The 17,748-nt window shown below is 41.4% G+C and overlaps 6 non-coding genes across 6 annotated transcripts; 3 read left to right on the forward strand and 3 right to left on the reverse strand.

The window, feature by feature from the left end:
* The first annotated feature begins 1,846 nt into the window (after window positions 1–1,846).
* Window positions 1,847–1,928, forward strand: TRNAS-AGA (transfer RNA serine (anticodon AGA)). The gene has a single exon. It is a non-coding gene; the product is annotated as a tRNA-Ser (tRNA).
* A 3,203-nt stretch (window positions 1,929–5,131) lies between these two features.
* Window positions 5,132–5,203, forward strand: TRNAM-CAU (transfer RNA methionine (anticodon CAU)). Its single transcript has one exon. It is a non-coding gene; the product is annotated as a tRNA-Met (tRNA).
* Window positions 5,204–7,295: 2,092 nt separating this feature from the next.
* On the reverse strand, window positions 7,296–7,377 carry TRNAS-AGA (transfer RNA serine (anticodon AGA)). Its single transcript has one exon. It is a non-coding gene; the product is annotated as a tRNA-Ser (tRNA).
* Window positions 7,378–10,431: 3,054 nt separating this feature from the next.
* TRNAS-UGA (transfer RNA serine (anticodon UGA)) lies at window positions 10,432–10,513 on the forward strand. Its single transcript has one exon. It is a non-coding gene; the product is annotated as a tRNA-Ser (tRNA).
* A 2,097-nt stretch (window positions 10,514–12,610) lies between these two features.
* TRNAQ-CUG (transfer RNA glutamine (anticodon CUG)) lies at window positions 12,611–12,682 on the reverse strand. The gene has a single exon. It is a non-coding gene; the product is annotated as a tRNA-Gln (tRNA).
* A 3,339-nt stretch (window positions 12,683–16,021) lies between these two features.
* On the reverse strand, window positions 16,022–16,103 carry TRNAS-AGA (transfer RNA serine (anticodon AGA)). The gene has a single exon. It is a non-coding gene; the product is annotated as a tRNA-Ser (tRNA).
* Window positions 16,104–17,748: the final 1,645 nt, after the last annotated feature.

Genomic DNA, 17,748 nt, shown 5'->3' on the forward strand with positions numbered 1-17,748 from the left:
TTCACCTTCTGAAATCCCATGCATCCTTAAAGATTGCCTGTCTGTGTCTCCTCCTTTGAAAAGTCCTCAAGTTCCATCCTTCATTCCCCTTCTTCAGTGACCCTTATAGTGTCTTTGCCATAACATTGTTTAAGAAAATGCAATGGTAATATTAGTGCTTCCATATATCTTTGTTTATATGTCTCATATGAAACTACTTCTGTATTTATCATTCTGCCTGGTAGCATATGTGTTTTTGAAGAAATGAACTGGTTAAGTCATCACTTTAGATTACGTAAGCTAATATAGTAGAAACTAACCCCATTTATGAATCTAACTGCTGTGTGTCCTTTAAATAGTACATCACTTTAGTGCATCCTTTCCTCTCTTTTGTTTCCTTGGCATCATTTAAAAGTCTCAAAAAAGTCATTGGTCGATTAATCCATTATTTTCCTTAAATATTTTATGAATTTTTATTATTTCTTTTGCTACATATGTTAGTCTTTCAGAAGCAACAGAACATCCTAAATTAAATGCTACTATGAGACATCTATGACTTTGAAATGAAAAGTGGCAACAGCAGTAAATGGAAATTGGAAAAACAGAATTCAGACTATTCATTAAGAATTAAGAGAACTAAAGTTGTCTAGCATCTGTTTCCCTTTTGCATGCTTCCTTTTTCAACAAGAAAGGGAGACTATCACAAATCAAGGGCTTCTTCTCAGTGGAGATCTTAGAGTAAGGACTGAAAGGGAACTGAGATAGAGGTTCTAATAACCTTTGGTTGAACAAGGTTCCATTCCATTCTGTTGGACATATGTTTCATTCTCATGTCCCAAATGTGCACTGAGAAACCCACACCCATTATCCCTCTGAAAAAGGGACGCTTTGAGAACTGGTTTGACTGGGATTATAGCTTCAGGCATGGGTGAACTTTGGCTTCCTAATTTACAAAATTGAGGTTAATGACTCACATAGCCATATTTCAAAGGTGATATTTATTCAGCAACTTTCTGTTTAATTACAGTTTAGTAACATTTGTTAGTTAAAAATGCTTATTCGTTGAAAATAGGTTTTGTAACATAAAAGAGACTCTTCAATGCAGAGGGTTCTTAGTCTTGTGTCTATGTTCTCTAACAGTATTTATGAATCCCTGACATGGTTTCTACAGTTGTTAGCTTTGAGTCAGGGCCAATCTCTCTGTGACAGGGTGAACAAGTTTTATTTTACCGTGGGATTTTGAGGCAAAAAATAATTTGAGTCTCTGTCTTAATAACTGCACGACCATCAAATGAGAACAATTTGTTAACTCTATTTTGTTGTTTTGGGAACACATAAAATGACTATGAAAAGATATGTGGGCTCCAAACAAATTCCTTCTAACTGTCTTAATAGATTTGTCTGACATGAACCCAACATCTGTCTTCCCAATGATGAAGTATCACTTACTACTATACCAGGGAAGAAAGTTTTATTGAAAATCACTATCCTCACTGTGTGTGGACTTAAGTTCTAGTGTGTGTGTTTCTTTTAATCATTGTTATTACATGTAATTCTGAAGGGAATGTTAAAGTTTATTCCACTTTGTGGTCTATTTCATGAATCTCCACCAGAGGCTGACAGAGAAGACACTGATCTCACTCCAATAACCCATCAAATGAGGTCTCTTTCCAGTTCTAAGGATAATGTTTTCCCTGGTAATATGGTATAACAGCATGACAGTCAGTCAAATGACACCAAAGAATGGTCACATTGACTGCAAATATACTTTCTGATATGTGACTCAATCTTTCTGGTATGTGATTTAATTTTATGAAAGCTAAGCTTTAGCATGGCTATTTATTCTCATAGCATGTTGTCCTACTGTGTAGTCGTGGCCGAGTGGTTAAGGCGATGGACTAGAAATCCATTGGGGTCTCCCCGCGCAGGTTCGAATCCTGCCGACTACGCAGTAGTTTGTGAAATAATTCCTTCTTAATACTATGCTTTTTGACAAATTCTGGAGTTGCAAGTCCAAACACAAACAGGAACTCTAACCAAGATGTAGGCAGTTACTACCCTTTCCAGCTTATAATCCTGCAATTAACTCACCCTTGCCAGAAAAAACCAAGTCATAATTATTGCATTTTTCCAATAGGTTTGACCTGAATCCTAATATATTTTCTTTTCCCCTGAGAAGAGTCCTAACTTCAGAGATACGTTGGTGTTTCCTGCTTTCAAAATCCTACTTGCTTCTCCATGAAAATTTTACCTTTTCAGGGATTTCTTTTCTCATATGTAACTAAAACCTGTATATCTCCAACACACATATTTTTATCTGTCTAAGGGAAATCGATCAATAACTCCATGCTTGCGTCACACAACTCCAGCATGTTTATGGGGTAAAGAGCCAGAAGTAAATGCTATCTAAAGAAAGCAAAATTCCTGACTGGAAAACTATCTCTACCAAAAGGCAGTGATCAACTGATACAAAGTTTATTTTCCATGCCTATTAAGAATTTTAATATTTATATAATTAAATATAATAATCATGATATGAAGTTCAAATGATATTGAGAGTATATGCAATGAATAAAATCTATCTTCTACCCATGCTCTAGCTTTTCACTTTCTCTCCACAGTGAAATAAATTTTTGTATAACCATCCAGAGTATATATTATTATTTTTCATGTATAGTATTCAATCCACTCTTTATTTTAAGCAAATTTTAGCAAACTAATGTTTAGTAATTGTCTTAGTTATTTCCTTCCATGAAAAATATATTCTGACCTCTACAAAATATACCCAATTGATTTTTTTGACAATAGTACAAAAAAAAAAAAAAATTCACTGGAAGAGAGAGAGATAGCCTTTTCAACAAATGGTGCAGAAGCAATTGGACATTCATAGGCAAAAACAAAAACCTTTTTTTGATGTTGATCTAGACCTCATTCCATATATAAAATTGGAATAAATCACAAACTAAAATGTAAAACTATAAAACTTTCAGAGAATAACATAGGAGATCTTCAGAATCTTTGTCCTTTAGACTTGATACCAAAGCCCAATCCTTAAAAGGAAAAAATTGGACCTCATCAAAATTTAAAATTTTACTCCACAAAAAGACACCATTGGGCTTCCCTGGTGGCTCAGTGGTAAAGAATCTGCCTGCCAACGCAGAAGACATGGGTTCAACCTGTGATCCAGAAAGATTCCACATGCCGCAGAGCAACTAAGCCTGCATCATTATTGAGCCTGTGCTCCAGAGCCCAGGAGCCTCAAGTACTGAGCCCATATGCCGCAACTACTGAAGCCAGCACTCTAGAATCCATGCTCTGCAACATGAGAATCCACCATAATAAGAAGCCTGTGGACCGCAATTAAAGAGTAGCCTATGGCTCACTGCAACTAGAGAAAGCCCAAGCAGAAATGAAGACCCAGCACAGCCAAAAACAAATAAATAAACAAAATTATTATTTTTTTAAAGACACTATTAAGGGGTTGAAAAAACAAGCTGTAAATTGGGAGGAAATGTTTGCGCACCACATACCTGACAAAAGACAGTATCTTGCAAATGCACAAGAATTCTGGAAACAACAAATTTTTTAAAAACCTCAACAATCCAATTAGAACATGGATAGAAGACACGAAGAGACATTTCACTAATGGGGACAGATGGATGGCAAATCAGCACGTGATTAGGAACTTGGGCAGAGATTTTGACAGGGCAAAACTGGCTCTAGCAATGGCAAAGTCCCTAGCCATAATGGTGTTACAGCTTTCCTGCATCTGAAGCTTTCAGGTCTGGGCTCAAACCTTTCCATTTCTGAGAAAGTGACTGAAGCACGGGTGCATAGGCCAAGCGAACCTCTTCCAGAAGAAGACTGTATTCTGTTAATGCTGGCAGGAGAATATTGGCAGTGGATACAGATAAAGTGATGACCCCTGCCTCCTCACTGAGACATTGTCTTGGGTTGCCAACACTAGGTCTGAAGCTTCTGTGGCAAAGAATAAGGAAAAGAGCAGAAACTCCAAGAATCTATTGGAGACAAGGCAAGTGATCTGCAAAATTCAGAAGTGAAGTCGCTCAGTCGTGTCTGACTCTTTGCAACCCCATCGACTGTAGCCAACCAGGCTTCTCCATCCATAGGATTTTCCAGGCAAGAGTACCGGAAGTGGGTTGCCATTTCCTTCTCTAGCAAAATTCAGAAGAGAATATATAAAGGATGAAGGACAGCTCAAGGAGGAAACCAGTCAGCACCTTCTGAGGTTTGACTTCTTGCTACCACAAACCATGCCTGCCTCAGGGAAAGTTTGTCCCATAATTGGTGGCAAAATCCTCATTGCAGAAAAAGGCTTGTCCCTACCCTTGGTGGGAGCTTTCGTTTTCAGTTAAGGACCTATTGAGTCCCTGGGGAACTATCTTAATTCCTAAGTCTCTCAGGTTCTGAGCAATGAGACCACATTCAAACAAACTTGCCATATGACTAGACCTCTGAAAATAGAAGAGCTAGATGACTCCATGTTGGGGTGGGGAGGGAAGGAGTCACAGTTGGCTCTGAACCTCGCAAGAAGGGGACTTTGGCAAAATGGAGCCTTATTTCGGAGTCTCCAATAATCAAGAGCAGCAGAGCAAGAGAAATCTGTGTAGCACCCAGGAAAGGGAGTAACTTAAGCTGAACACGAGATATTGTCCACTTTTGCCTGATAAATCTAAGTACATGCTTGGAAGGAGGGAAAGGAGAAAAAAAGGAGAAAGGCAGGACCAAGAGGAAATTCAGAGGAAAGGGCTTTGGGTGAGGGAGAAACTGACTCTTGAAAGGTTTTAAAAGGCTTTGCTGAGTTCTTGTTCTGGAGAGCTGACATTCTAGCCATCATTATTCCCTACCTAGCTATCATAATTCCTGATCCAAAGGGAATGATTGTCATCCTCTTGAAGAAAGGGTTGAAGATTTGTGAGGACTGCAAACTAGAGATCGTGTGACATTAATATTTTGAGAATGACACAGACTATAAGGGCCAGAAAGAAAGCGAAAAGCATAGAGGAGACAGATGAAGAAAGAGAATGGTGAAAAGAGGACAGAGAAAATGACAGTATTAAACTTGGAGGTGTTGGGGAAATGCGAAAGAATCAAGGTTGAAAAATATTCCCTAGCACCTCCCATTAACATAAGCAGAGTGGCGCAGCGGAAGCGTGCTGGGCCCATAACCCAGAGGTCGATGGATCGAAACCATCCTCTGCTATGTGTGGTCATCTTTTTCCTCAAGAGTACTTCACCTACTGAAACATTCGCAAAGCAGAGACTGTAGACAAAAGCCACCAGAAAAAACAAAGCCACCGGAGATGATCTCATGCCATTCTCACCCTCTGGGCTTCCTGGGACAGGAATATCTTATTTTCTCTGCTCCAGCTGTCTTCAGAAGCCTACAGAATAATGGCAAGCACTACCTAGTCTTAGCTTGTCTTCCACTTCAGCTGTCTACTCCCTCACTGCTTGCTTGACTCTCTCTTAGAGAGGCTCAAAAAATATATGTTGACTCCAAGAAGCTTTACTTATAACCACGGCCACACTCATTTCTTCAACTGCTGGTCATTCCAGTATTTGAATGGGATGAAGTCAAGATAAACTGTGGAAGGAAAACATTAGAGAAAGACCTCGAATGATGAGGAATCTCCACCTGTTTGGCAGAAGCAGAGGTGGATTTATATGATTCCACCTTGTCCTAGAGGAAGGAACACAAAGGAGAAAGTGTCCAGTTGAGAGATGCTGGGTAACAGCAGAAGGGGAAAAGGAGCAGAGAGAAGAGGGGAAAAGAATGGAAGACAATGAAAAAGAAGATGAAAGTATTGGTGGACAAAAGGGAAGACATAAGGAGAGAAATGAAGAAGGAAATGGCAACCCACTCCAGTGGGCCTGGGAAAACCCATGGACAAAGGAGCCTGGCGGGCAACAGTCCAGGGGGTCACAAAAGAATTGATTATGGCTTAGCAACTAAACAACAGCAGCGACAACAAATGAGAGAGAAGGAAAGGAGGAGCAGTTGAGTGGAAGTTCAGGAAAGGAAGGAAAAAGTACAGAATTGAGACCACACAGAGTTTGAAGGAGATGGTCCTCACCAAATTGAAACAAAAATAACTTCAAGCTCCGTTTATCTGGTTTCAGGTATGGGACCAGGAGGGAACTTGACACCTGAACCTAGGACTTCCTGACCTGCCACTACATACGTAAAGGAGATCAAGCAAATACCTCGTGCTAGGGTCTCTTCATCAGCTGTGTGCTCCTTCTTCCTCAAGTGACAACCAGTTTTCCTCTGCAAATTTTATGTAACTTGGGTCTGGTTCTTTTCTCCTGATTATGCAGAGGTAAAATGCACCCCCACGGTACAAGTGCAGCCTTTGATTCCAGGAATAAAGCCCCAGAATCAATCTCACCCTAAATACTCAGCCTGACCTTGATGGATGACCCTGAACTTTTGCTTATTTGTCATCAATAATGCAGGGATCAACAATGTTCTGCTTAGCTGCCACTGATTCCCCTATGACCAAGGCCTGGAGTGGATTAGAAATTACCAAGACTTGCTGATTTATTTCCATATTTTCCTTCATGGATTATTTTTTATTTCCACCCCACCAGGTATGACCCACCACCTGGATGATCACTGCCCACCAGAGACTATCTGGGGACTCAGTAAGTTAAGAGTAAGAAAAAAGTACAACTGGCAGATCCATCTACAGGCATACCCATCACTGCTTTTGGGCCCCAGGACAAGTCCACCAGATGCAATGTCATCGTCCTTATCTAGTTGGATCACCAAGGAAATGGTTTTACTTAATTTCTTTAGTTGTGTAGTGGTTTGCTTATTAATACCCATTTTGGATTCCCCACTTAGCAACCATAACTTTAACTTTCACTTGCATTTCATCCAAGATTTCATGGAGTTGCCTTTTGTACGTGAACAAGGACGAAGACGACCCCTGATAAGGGTGAGGTTCTTTGAGCAAGGAAACGCTCGTTTCAAGTTTTTTTCCTTAAGAAAGTCTGTCTGCCTTGTAAGCAGGGTTTTCATCACAGGAAAAGGGAAGGCATCACCAAAGCCCTGACTCTCCTAGGGAGAAAAGAAAACACCATTAGGAGTATGGTAGAATTTCTTAAAGTTAATAATAGTAGTAAGACCCCCATGCTGTTTGGGGCACCATCCGAATGCTCATGCCTTTCCCCAGCAGCCATAAAGAGCCAGGTTGGAGAACAAGCCTTCTCACTTTAAGACACGCACGGGCATTCTTCCCCAACTGGCTATGCCTCAATAGGATTAACCTCTCCCTGGGGAAAGGTACCGTAGTCGGCAGGATTCGAACCTGCGCGGGGAAACCCCAATGGATTTCTAGTCCATCGCCTTAACCACTCGGCCACGACTACTTAACAATTGTGCTGACTACTTGGCAATTGAGCTGTATCTTTACATGACTAAACAGTACAGAATAAAGCTCTTTTCAAAGAAATTTTCTACCAGAAAGTGTATTCGTATTAAGTGAAATTGCTTACTCTTTGACATCATTTAGTCGAATATCTCGCTACTGTGGCAAACTGGCAAGTAACACTTCCTCCTCAGTCTGGAAGGACCCCTTATTCTGATAGTCTGATAGAAGGCGCCTGTGAAGAAGGCTGAGCGCCGAAGAATTGATGCTTTTGAACTGTGGTGTTGGAGAAGACTCTTGAGAGTCCCTTGGACTGCAAGGAGATCCAACCAGTCCATTCTGAAGGAGATCAGCCCTGGGATTTCTTTGGAAGGAATGATGCTAAAGCTGAAACTCCAGTACTTTGGCCACCTCATGCGAAGAGTTGACTCATTGGAAAAGACTCTGATGCTGGGAGGGATTGGGGGCAGGAAGAGAAGAGGACGACAGAGGATGAGATGGCTGGATGGCATCACTGACTCGATGGACGTGAGTCTGAGTGAACTCCGGGAGTTGGTGATGGATAGGGAGGCCTGGTGTGCTGCGATTCATGGGGTCGCAAAGAGTCGGACACGACTGAGCGACTGATCTGATCTGATCTGAGCGACTTCACTTTCACTTTTCACTTTCATGCATTGGTGAAGGAAATGGCAACCCACTCCAGTGTTCTTGCCTGGAGAATCCCAGGGATGGGGAAGCCTGGTGGGCTGCCGTTTATGGGGTCGCACAGAGTCGGACACGACTGAAGCGACTTAGCAGCAGCAGCAAGTAGAAGACATTCTGAGAGACCAGCTTCCTGCTGTCAGCTTCTGATGGGGATCCACGAGATACATACACTCATCACTAAATAACAAATAAATTAGTAAAAGACATTGTTATACCTTTCGCTTACAAAACTGGATGATTACTTTACATTGTAAAAGGCAACAACAAAAAAATTAACTTGTAATCCTGCACAAATTAACCCAGAAACCAGCACTAGCAATATTTTGAAGTATTCCTTCTCTATTCTCAGTATTTCATATGCAAAAATTGTGCGTAGTTGAAGTCATGTTCATTTCATCCTGCTCTTGTCAATGAACATTACATTATAAATATTTTCCCAGAATAATTACAAAGTCTTCCCAAATTTTGTTTTACTGACATTGTAATGATCAATTACACAGATAAAGCAAAAATATTTAAACAGTTATCTTTTTAATGCCTTTTTTTGCTATTACAATGAGAAATAAAAATAAATATTTTTATGCAGTACATGTTTCTCTTTGTTAAGATTATTTCCCTAAGAGAGTACTTCTCAAACTTCGATGGGCATCAGAACCACCTAGAGGGCTTTTTATTAAAACAGACTGCTGCATCTCCTCTTACCTGCCTGCCCCACTCCTAGCAACTTTTTAATTCTGCAGATCTGAATCCAAGCCCAAGAATTTGTATTTCTCACAAGTTCCCAAGTGGTGCACACTCTGCTGGTTGGGGGCGATACTTTGATTAGACCATTCAAGGACAATAAACTTCAAAATAAATTTACTGTGTTAAAGGTTATAAACCGTTTATGAGCCTAAATGGATGTATATAGCAAGTGCCTTAGTTGCAAGACCAAATAACATTTGCAAGAATATGGTGAGGGGAATATAATTCTTATTATCTTAAACAGATGGTTTCTTTTAACTCCCATCGAAGTATATTCCACCTCCGTCATGGTGATCATGTTCTTTTCATAGTTGAAATTCTCTCTACTAGTTTATGCCCCAGCGAAACACTTCACTCCTAGAACTCAGAGATAAAGTCCTTGGTTTTGAAGAGATTCCCTTGGACTGCAAGATCAAACCAGTCAATCCTAAAGGAAATCAATCTTGAATATTCATTAGAAGGACTGCCGCTGAAGCTGAAGCTCCAGTACTGTGGCCACCTGATGCGAAGAGCAGATTCATTAGAAAAGACCGTGATGCTGGGAAAGATTAAAGGCAGGAGGAGCAGGGGACGACAGAGCATGAACTGGTTGGATGGCATCACTGACTCAATGGACATGAGTTTGAGCAAGCTCCACGAGATGGTAAAGGACAGGGAAGCCTGGTGTGCTGCAGTCCATGGGGTGGCAAAGAGTTGGATACGACTGAGCTACTGAAAAACATTTCCATGAAAAGGAATCAGAGCCAAGTCTCCCCTTCATTATCACATTCTCATAAAGCAGATAGTCTCTGACTCAAGAGTCAACTTTATTAATTTAGCTGGATTTTTTTCCCTAACATTTACGCGTTTTCATGTATTTTTGCGTTGTTCTGCATTGAAAGGGACCAAGAATGTCCTCCGGCAGAAATCGTATCCTTGGGAAACCTGTACTGAGTGCCTCCCTTTTCCCCAGGCTCCGGAGGCTGAAGGCTTAGGTAGTTTGGGAATTGTCTCACGGCCTTCACTAGGATGACACAAGTGACCTTCAAAGAAAGGAATCCAGAACCTTGTCTTTTCTAGTTAGAACAGAAATTGCTCAGTCCCCCCCACCCCCCACCCCCAACCCCTCACTCTAAATTGTCGCGGTAATCTGATTTTAATCGTTCTTTTGGAAGCACAAATCAGTTTGATGCCATGGAAGAGATTCCTGATTTAGATTTTAAACCTGAAATTAAATACAGATGACCACCCCCACCCTGCACCTCCAATTCTCGCATTTTTCCTTTATTCGAGTTCCTTCTCCCATTAGTATTTGCGACTGGAGGTTGTTTGGAACTAACTCTAAAGACAAAGCTCCCCTTCTGCGGGTTCCCGAGAATTAGGAGTGATCGTGCGTGTCCGCGATTGTCAGCGGCTAGTGGACAAGCTCCAGCATCCAGGAAGATCCAGTCCTTTGTCTAGGAGCTTTTTATTGAATTACATCACCAGCTGCTTCTTGATTTGCTCTCTTTCATACACGAGGGAGAGACCTGGACAGGGCTAAGAAACTTTTTGTTATCAGACCAACTGTTGCAGAACTTGCCACTAACTAGTTTTCACTTTGGCCTACAAGAGAAGAAGTAAGTCAGTAGTCGTGGCCGAGTGGTTAAGGCGATGGACTTGAAATCCATTGGGGGCTCCCCGCGCAGGTTCGAATCCTGTCGACTACGGTTTTAGTGGGCATTCTACATAGTTAACACCAACTCAGACTGGCTGTCCGTCTTGCTGTTAAAAGCATCATGATATATTCATTAACTGGAGAAGGCAATGGCACCCCACTCCAGTACTCTTGCCTGGAAAATCCCATGGATGGAGGAGCCTGGTGGGCTGCAGTCCATGGGGTTGCGAAGAGTCGGACACAACTGAGCGTCTTCACTTTCACTTTTCACTTTCATGGATTGGAGAAGGAAATGGCAACCCACTCCAGTGTTCTTGCCTGGAGAATCCCAGAGTCAGGGGAGCCTGGTGGGCTGCTGTCAGTGGGGTCGCACAGAGTCGGACACGACTGAAGCGACTTAGCAGCAGCAGCATACTCATTAACTACTGTTGACTCGTCACTATGGTCAACTCAAGGAATGCTGGGGTTCATGTAAAGCAAGATGCACTATAAGCATGAGCCCTGTAATATTTATATTCCCATTTGGTATATATACTGTGTGATGGCAACAACATATGCAATAAAAACAGAGCTTTACAGTTACAGAGTAGACATCTTTTGCATTTTCATCTGGGAATATGTATCTATAAATAGAAGAAAGAATAAAGCAAACTAAAATTTTGAGCAAAGTAAAAATGATCTGTTTATATGGATAATGGAGTACAAAGAGTAGATTCCACATTCTTTGAAGGTCAAAGGAATGTAATGAGACCGTTAAGTAGTGTTTTCTCTGTACAGTATTTGCAAAAAAAGAAGAAAAAAACAAATTAATATAGGTGCATAGTGTCTTAAAGTTAGTGGCACACTGTGAGAGAGAAAATCAGCACTCTGGTTTTGAACAAAGGAGCGTGTTTTACACGTCGAAGCAGGAACTTCACAGAACTCATTATGAAGGAGAGCCTAGACATGAATGTTTGAATAAGTGCTTTACACAAAGGGCTAATGTTGAGAAGCAGCAGATACTATATAAGATCAGTATATGGGTGCAGAATCTTCATATGTGTTCGTTGTAAGAAAAAAAAATTTGCTTTTAAATCTCCCACACAACCTGGTATCATAGTAAGACTATGTAGGGGTGGGGGTGGAATCTTCCCAGCCTCTATGCTATGCTAAGTCACTTCAGTCGTGTCGGACTCTGTGTGACCCCATAGACGGCAGCCACCAGGCTCCCCCGTCCCTGGGATTCTCCAGGAAAGAACACTGGAGTGGGTTGCCATTTCCTTCTCCATCCCAGCCTCTAGTTCATGTGAAATGGCTGCAAATGTCTAATCCAAGAAAACAAAGCAAAACAACTCAAACTTCATCCAAGACAAATACTATATTAAAAAAAAAAAAATCCCGAGTCCACTGCAAAACAGTAGAAGAACAAGGTGGGGGGGGGGGGGCGCGGGGAAGGAAAACTGACACCAAGAATGTAATTAGTAAGGAAATAGCAGTAGTCAATCATTTTATCTCATAAAAGGAGATGTTTGGTATTATGTGTATAGCCCAATGCGCAGATGAATACGGCCATGAAAATGTCATTATGGATTCCCCACCCATTTTAAGCTGAAATAGGTTAAATCTGTAGATATTTTAAAAATGACTATTGCGTGCTTGTTTACTTAAAGTCACCTACTTTAAGATTTTCCACCTTTAGTTTCCCTCTCTCTCTCACTCTAGGTTCAGTGGCCCTGTGGAAGGGTGGAGGGAGTCAGAAATTGTGCAGGTAGAGATCATGGGCAGAAAAGAAATTTGCTGTTCATATATTCTCCAATACTATTAGATTAATTTACTTCCCACTTTTGAAATATTGAGCAATTTCAAATATTCTTTTAGTGTGCACTGAAAGTAAACTTTATTAAAAGAATCGTTATTGCTTTTTATTAGAGTTTTTTTCCCTAGTCGCAGCACAGTGCAAGGTTTTTGTCGTCTTGCACTTGTACTTACTTCTGATACTCCTTTTCTTCCTTATAAAATGAACTCCATTAAACCAGAATGGGATTTCACTTCTGCCTCCTCACCCAAATGCCGATGTGTTTGGACTTACAAGAAATAAAATAGGCCAAATTGATTTCGTCAATAGTTGGACAATATTTTTCAGGGAAAAATAAAGAGACAAAACGCTGTGAGGTTCCACCGAGACTTGAACTCGGATCGCTGGATTCAGAGTCCAGAGTGCTAACCATTACACCATGGAACCATGCATGCCACATATCCCGCCATAACTGTCAGTGATGTGTCACAGTAACTCTACTAAAACCATTTAGTTTAAACTATCAAAATACTTAGTCTACATCCCCTCACGACACTTGAAAAAAAAAATCCTGAGGGATTTAATTTTATTTATTTTTTTTCTCCTTTTTTTTTTGGCCAAATACAAGACCCCAAAGAGTGTCCGCTCCCGCCCCCGCCATTAACTCAGAAACTTGGTTCTAGTCCTTGCTTTCTTCTTAAAAACAAAACAAAAACAAAACACACACAGAATGAGTATTTTGAACATTTCTTGTATCACCAGCACTGGATTGAACGTGTTATATTCATTGTATGATGTAATACTTTAAAACTCGTCAAGGTATTTTTAGTCTTCATATGACAGGAAAATTGAACCTTTGAGATTTTATAGTTTATCTGTACCTCTGCTCAGTTTTGGCCATAAATTAATGTTTCTTCACATAGATTATTTAGTTACCAGGCCCATTGCCTCTAGGAAAGCAAGCTTTAATGTGCTGATTTCTGGCACATTCACGGAAGAAACCTTGCAAGAGAAGTTATGTTTTCGAGAAAGTGGAAAAGGTACACTTGAAACAAAAGTCTGAATTTTGTCAAGTGTAGGGATTGGTGAGCAAATCAGAGATTCAATATTTCAAGATCAAAGACTCATCATACTCTACTTCATCAAGAGAAAAATGTCCAGTAAAGACTGCCAAATTGTACTAAAGATTTTTCTTACTACTATTCTGCGGACACCTTTTTTTCTTAAACCCAGCGCGCTTCCTTAAAGACTAGGTTTCTGGGGCGGGGTCGGTGGATCCCTTGGCGTCTCGCAAGCAATCTCTAGAGCCCCTTTCATCTCTCCTAGTCTCTTACCTCCGTTCGGCTAAGTTCACCGAGGCCGCCCAGCAGCAAATTTCTGTCGAGATTTCAACAGAACTTTAGCCGAGATGAGCCTTGGAATTTGTGCGGGTGGAATTCCGGGGATGCTGGCTGCTTCCCGTCACCCACTGTCCCCGTGGATGTATGTAGGCATTATTCTACAAATGCATGACCTTCAATTTAACGGAAAGACACCTGCTCCCGTAAATGAGGCGGTGCTGTGACTACCCGGGAAAAACACAGGTCCGCGCTCAGGACTATTCTGATAGTTCAGTGCCAGGCCTCCGATGGCAGCCAGAATGTCACCAAGCATTGCCCTTCATTTCTTGTTCACAGAGGTCCTTGCAAGATGGTGTGCTTGCCCGCGCGTCTGGAGGCAGCAGAATGGAGCTCTCCTGCTAACTGTGATCGAAAAAATTGCAAAGGGGGCCCACTTCTCTCAACATCTTTAAATTCAAGCTCCATAATTCATTAACCCCAATGCGGTAACTTAAGAGGCAAAGTTGCACCCACGCCTGAGGCTGAGATTCTAGTCAAACCAGTTCTGGGTTTCTCTCTTCTCTCAGAGAGGTTATGGGGTTTGGGTTCCTCCTGGGTTTGAGGAGGCCAGAAGTTAGACTTCTGGTCAGCACCAGTGGATGGAGCCAGACTCATTTTGAAGCACAAGAAGATCAGAATCTGCACTGCAGCTTATCCTTAATCTTTACCCAGAGTTTCCCATGAGATAAATTATATTTAAATTGCATTTTCCTCATTTCTTTTGAGGAAGGAAACATATAGAACTATCTCTTAAGTAGCAGCATTTCTCTTAAGTCTCAATGGCTAGTCTAAAGTTTGCATAAATTAAATAGATTTTTTCCTAGGCCTTTCTTGTTGGAATTGTTCAATTGGTGGTAGCACCTGGAGTCTCCAAGTCATAATTCTTACATAGATCATGGCTTTATCCAGAATGTCTAGCTTCTGGAAATTTAAGAAATGGAGGGAAATTCCAGGAATTGATGGAAGTATCAAGAGAAAGATAAAAATCACGACCATGGTGGGATTCTTGGTGGTATATTTTTATACAATATACCTCTCTGAAAAGCTAAAAGAAACATAAAAAAAAACCCCATAAAATAAAGTAGTGCAAGCCATATAATATACATATATAGAGAACAGTGCACATATCAGCTTCCTGATTCAAACTTTTTCCAAACACACATGAAATTATCTCTATCTTGACATTTTACCGGCCACAAAGCAAGTCTCCAAAAACACAGCATGATTAGATACAAGCTATTATTTCAAAGCAATATAACTACTGAGGCCATAAGCTCCAGGAAAGTTCATGGAAACCCTAGAGCTTTCTGAAGAAATATTGAGTCTGTTATATACTCAAGGTTTAAAAGGTATGGTTGCCTTACGAGGAAAATAAAGTAATGCATTTTGAAAATGGGGGAGGGGGGGAAGCAGGCATCGAAATATCTATCCAATAAAAATGAAAATTTGCATATGCTAAAGTTAATAGCATTCCCCCCCACCCCCCACAATTGCCCAAACCTGGAAACAACCTTGAATAACCAGGTTCAATGGATGGAAGAAGAAATAAACTGTGGTACATCCACTCAATGAAATTCTATTCAACTGCAAAAAGGTGCAAAATTTTAATGCATGCAACAACTTGCATAAATCTTAAGGCATGTTCTATCTCATGTGAAAGAAGCTAATCTTAAAAGGTTACATTCTGTATGATTCAATTTCTACAACATTCTCAAAAAAGTCAAACAAGGGAGCAGAAAACATATCTGGTTGTCAACTGCTATGTATAGAATTAGGAGATGACTATAAAGTGATTACATGGGGAGGTTTATGGATTGATGGGACTTTGCTGTATCCTGATTATGGTAGTGGTTACACGAATAAACTCATATAATTTCGAAAAGCCAATTTTACTCTGTGGCAAATATTTTAATAAAATGTGTAAGTGATTTAACATTTCACCCAAGTGTCCCTTTGGGAAGGGAAAACTGAAGACACCCTTGAGCCTTGTATAACGATCGGGTTGGGGAATTACTAGAAAGTGAAAGTGAAGTCGCTCAGTCGTGTCCGACTCTTTGCGACCCCATGGACTGTAGCCTACCAGGCTTCTCCGTCCATGGGATTCTCTAGGCAAGAATACTGGAGTGGGTAAACTTCCTGAGAATGTAATCAGAACTAGCTTTGCTTTTTCCCGCAGCACTGCTGCCGCTGCTGCTGCGTCGCTTCAGTCGTGTCCGACTCCGTGAGACCCCAGAGACGGCAGCCCACCAGGCTCCCCCGTCCCTGGGATTCTCCAGGCAAGAACACTGGAGTGGGTTGCCATTTCCTTCTCCAATGCATGAAAGTGAAAAGTGAAAATGAAGTCGCTCAGTCGTGTCAGAGTCAGCTCTTAGCGACCCTATAGCACTACATAGGTTAAAATTTCCGCCGTAGTCGGCAGGATTCGAACCTGCGCGGGGAGACCCCAATGGATTTCTAGTCCATCGCCTTAACCACTCGGCCACGACTACATGTATAGAAAGAAGTTTTTCATTATAAGAAGATACCTGGTAGACATAAAGACAAGACTTTTGTAGACAAGCGTGTGCAGTGAGTTGGGCAAAAACCCTCAGATGAATGAAAGCTTAGGGGTGTGCGTGTGTGCCCAGTCGTTCAATCGTGTTCGACTCTTTGCAACCCCATAGATTGTAGCCCACCAGGCTTCGGTGTCCATGGGATTTCCCAGGCAAGAACACTGAAGTGGGTTGCCATTTCTTACTCCAAAGGAAAGCTTGGCGAGGGAGGTCAAACTCTCCAGCAGCCTCCGACATTTAGGAGCACTGCGATAAGAGCGCTGGAGAAGACAATCCTAAAGGAAATCAACCCTGAATATTCGTTGGAAGGGCTGATGCTGAAGCTGAAGCTCCAATACTTCGGCCACCTGATGTGAAGAACTGACTCATTGGAAAAGACCCTGATGCTGGGAAAGATTGGAGGCCGAAGAAGGGGACTACAGAGGGTGAGATGGTTGGATAACATCAACAACTCGATGTACATGAGTTTGAGCAAGCTCTGGGAGTTGGTGATGGACAGGGAAGTCTGGTGTGCTGCAGTCCATGGGGTCACAAAGAGTCGGACACAACTGGGCGACTGAACAATAAAATCTATACAAGTATCTTTGTTTTCAACAAAGTTCAGGTCATCATCAGCTAGGGCCTGCCTCCCTCGGGGATGAGTTGGGTTCGTGCCGGGGGCTGGGGTCTCCGAAATCGAACCAAATTTACTCAGCAGCGAGTTGAAATCAAACTAATCCTTTTAGGCGTGAGTGGGACCAACACTTCTGCTTGAACTTACAGCCTCCTCGATGAATGATATTGTGCTCAACGGGTTTCAGGGAAGGGAATATTCCCTCTGATTTGTGTCTAAGGTGGAAGGAGAGAAAAACGAGGTTGAAAACCTCTGGATCCCCTCACTCGCTGTCCGTCGGTTCCTAACTTAGGCTCAAAGTATTGTGTTTGGCAATGTATTTACAGAAGCGAATGCGCTTTCACTTTCCAGATGGGTTAAAAAGAGCTATAGTTTGTCCATGAATTTCTTTTTTCTTTTCTTTCTTTCTTTCTTTTTTTTTTTTGAGTGTGTGAGGTCCTAACTGCTTTCTAGAAAATGGATTATGTGGTTCAGTTTGGGGGAGGCAATGCAAAGGCTCATTTCCTCTAAATTAAACCAACATTGCATGTTTCCCATTCTCCTTTTATGTTTGTAACTTGCTGTTCCTTCAGCAGAATCTCCAGACGTTCTACAGAAATGTTTCAGGATAGAATGGTTAAACGTAGATACCAGATCCTAAGATGCATAGATAGACAGGCCCCCATTTTGTGGCCAACAAACTGTTCATAGGTAAGAGGTGTGAGCGGATGAATAGGATGCATCTTGAAAAAGTTGCTAATTGCTTGGATTTAATACATAATATTTAACCAGAAGTAACAAAAGTATTCTTTAAATAGAGTTCTATTCAATTCGTCTATCACTGAGAAAGTCTTATGGCGGGGGGCGGGGGGTGGGGGGCGGGGGGTTGGGGGGACGGGGATAGATCTAACTGAAGATCACATAATTTACTTGTATCTATATCTAGAAAAGATCAACTAAGCCATGCCTGACAAATGGACGAAATGTGGT

The sequence above is a fragment of the Bubalus kerabau genome, chromosome 3 (assembly GCF_029407905.1).
Source record: "Bubalus kerabau isolate K-KA32 ecotype Philippines breed swamp buffalo chromosome 3, PCC_UOA_SB_1v2, whole genome shotgun sequence".
Lineage (NCBI taxonomy): Eukaryota > Metazoa > Chordata > Mammalia > Artiodactyla > Bovidae > Bubalus > Bubalus kerabau.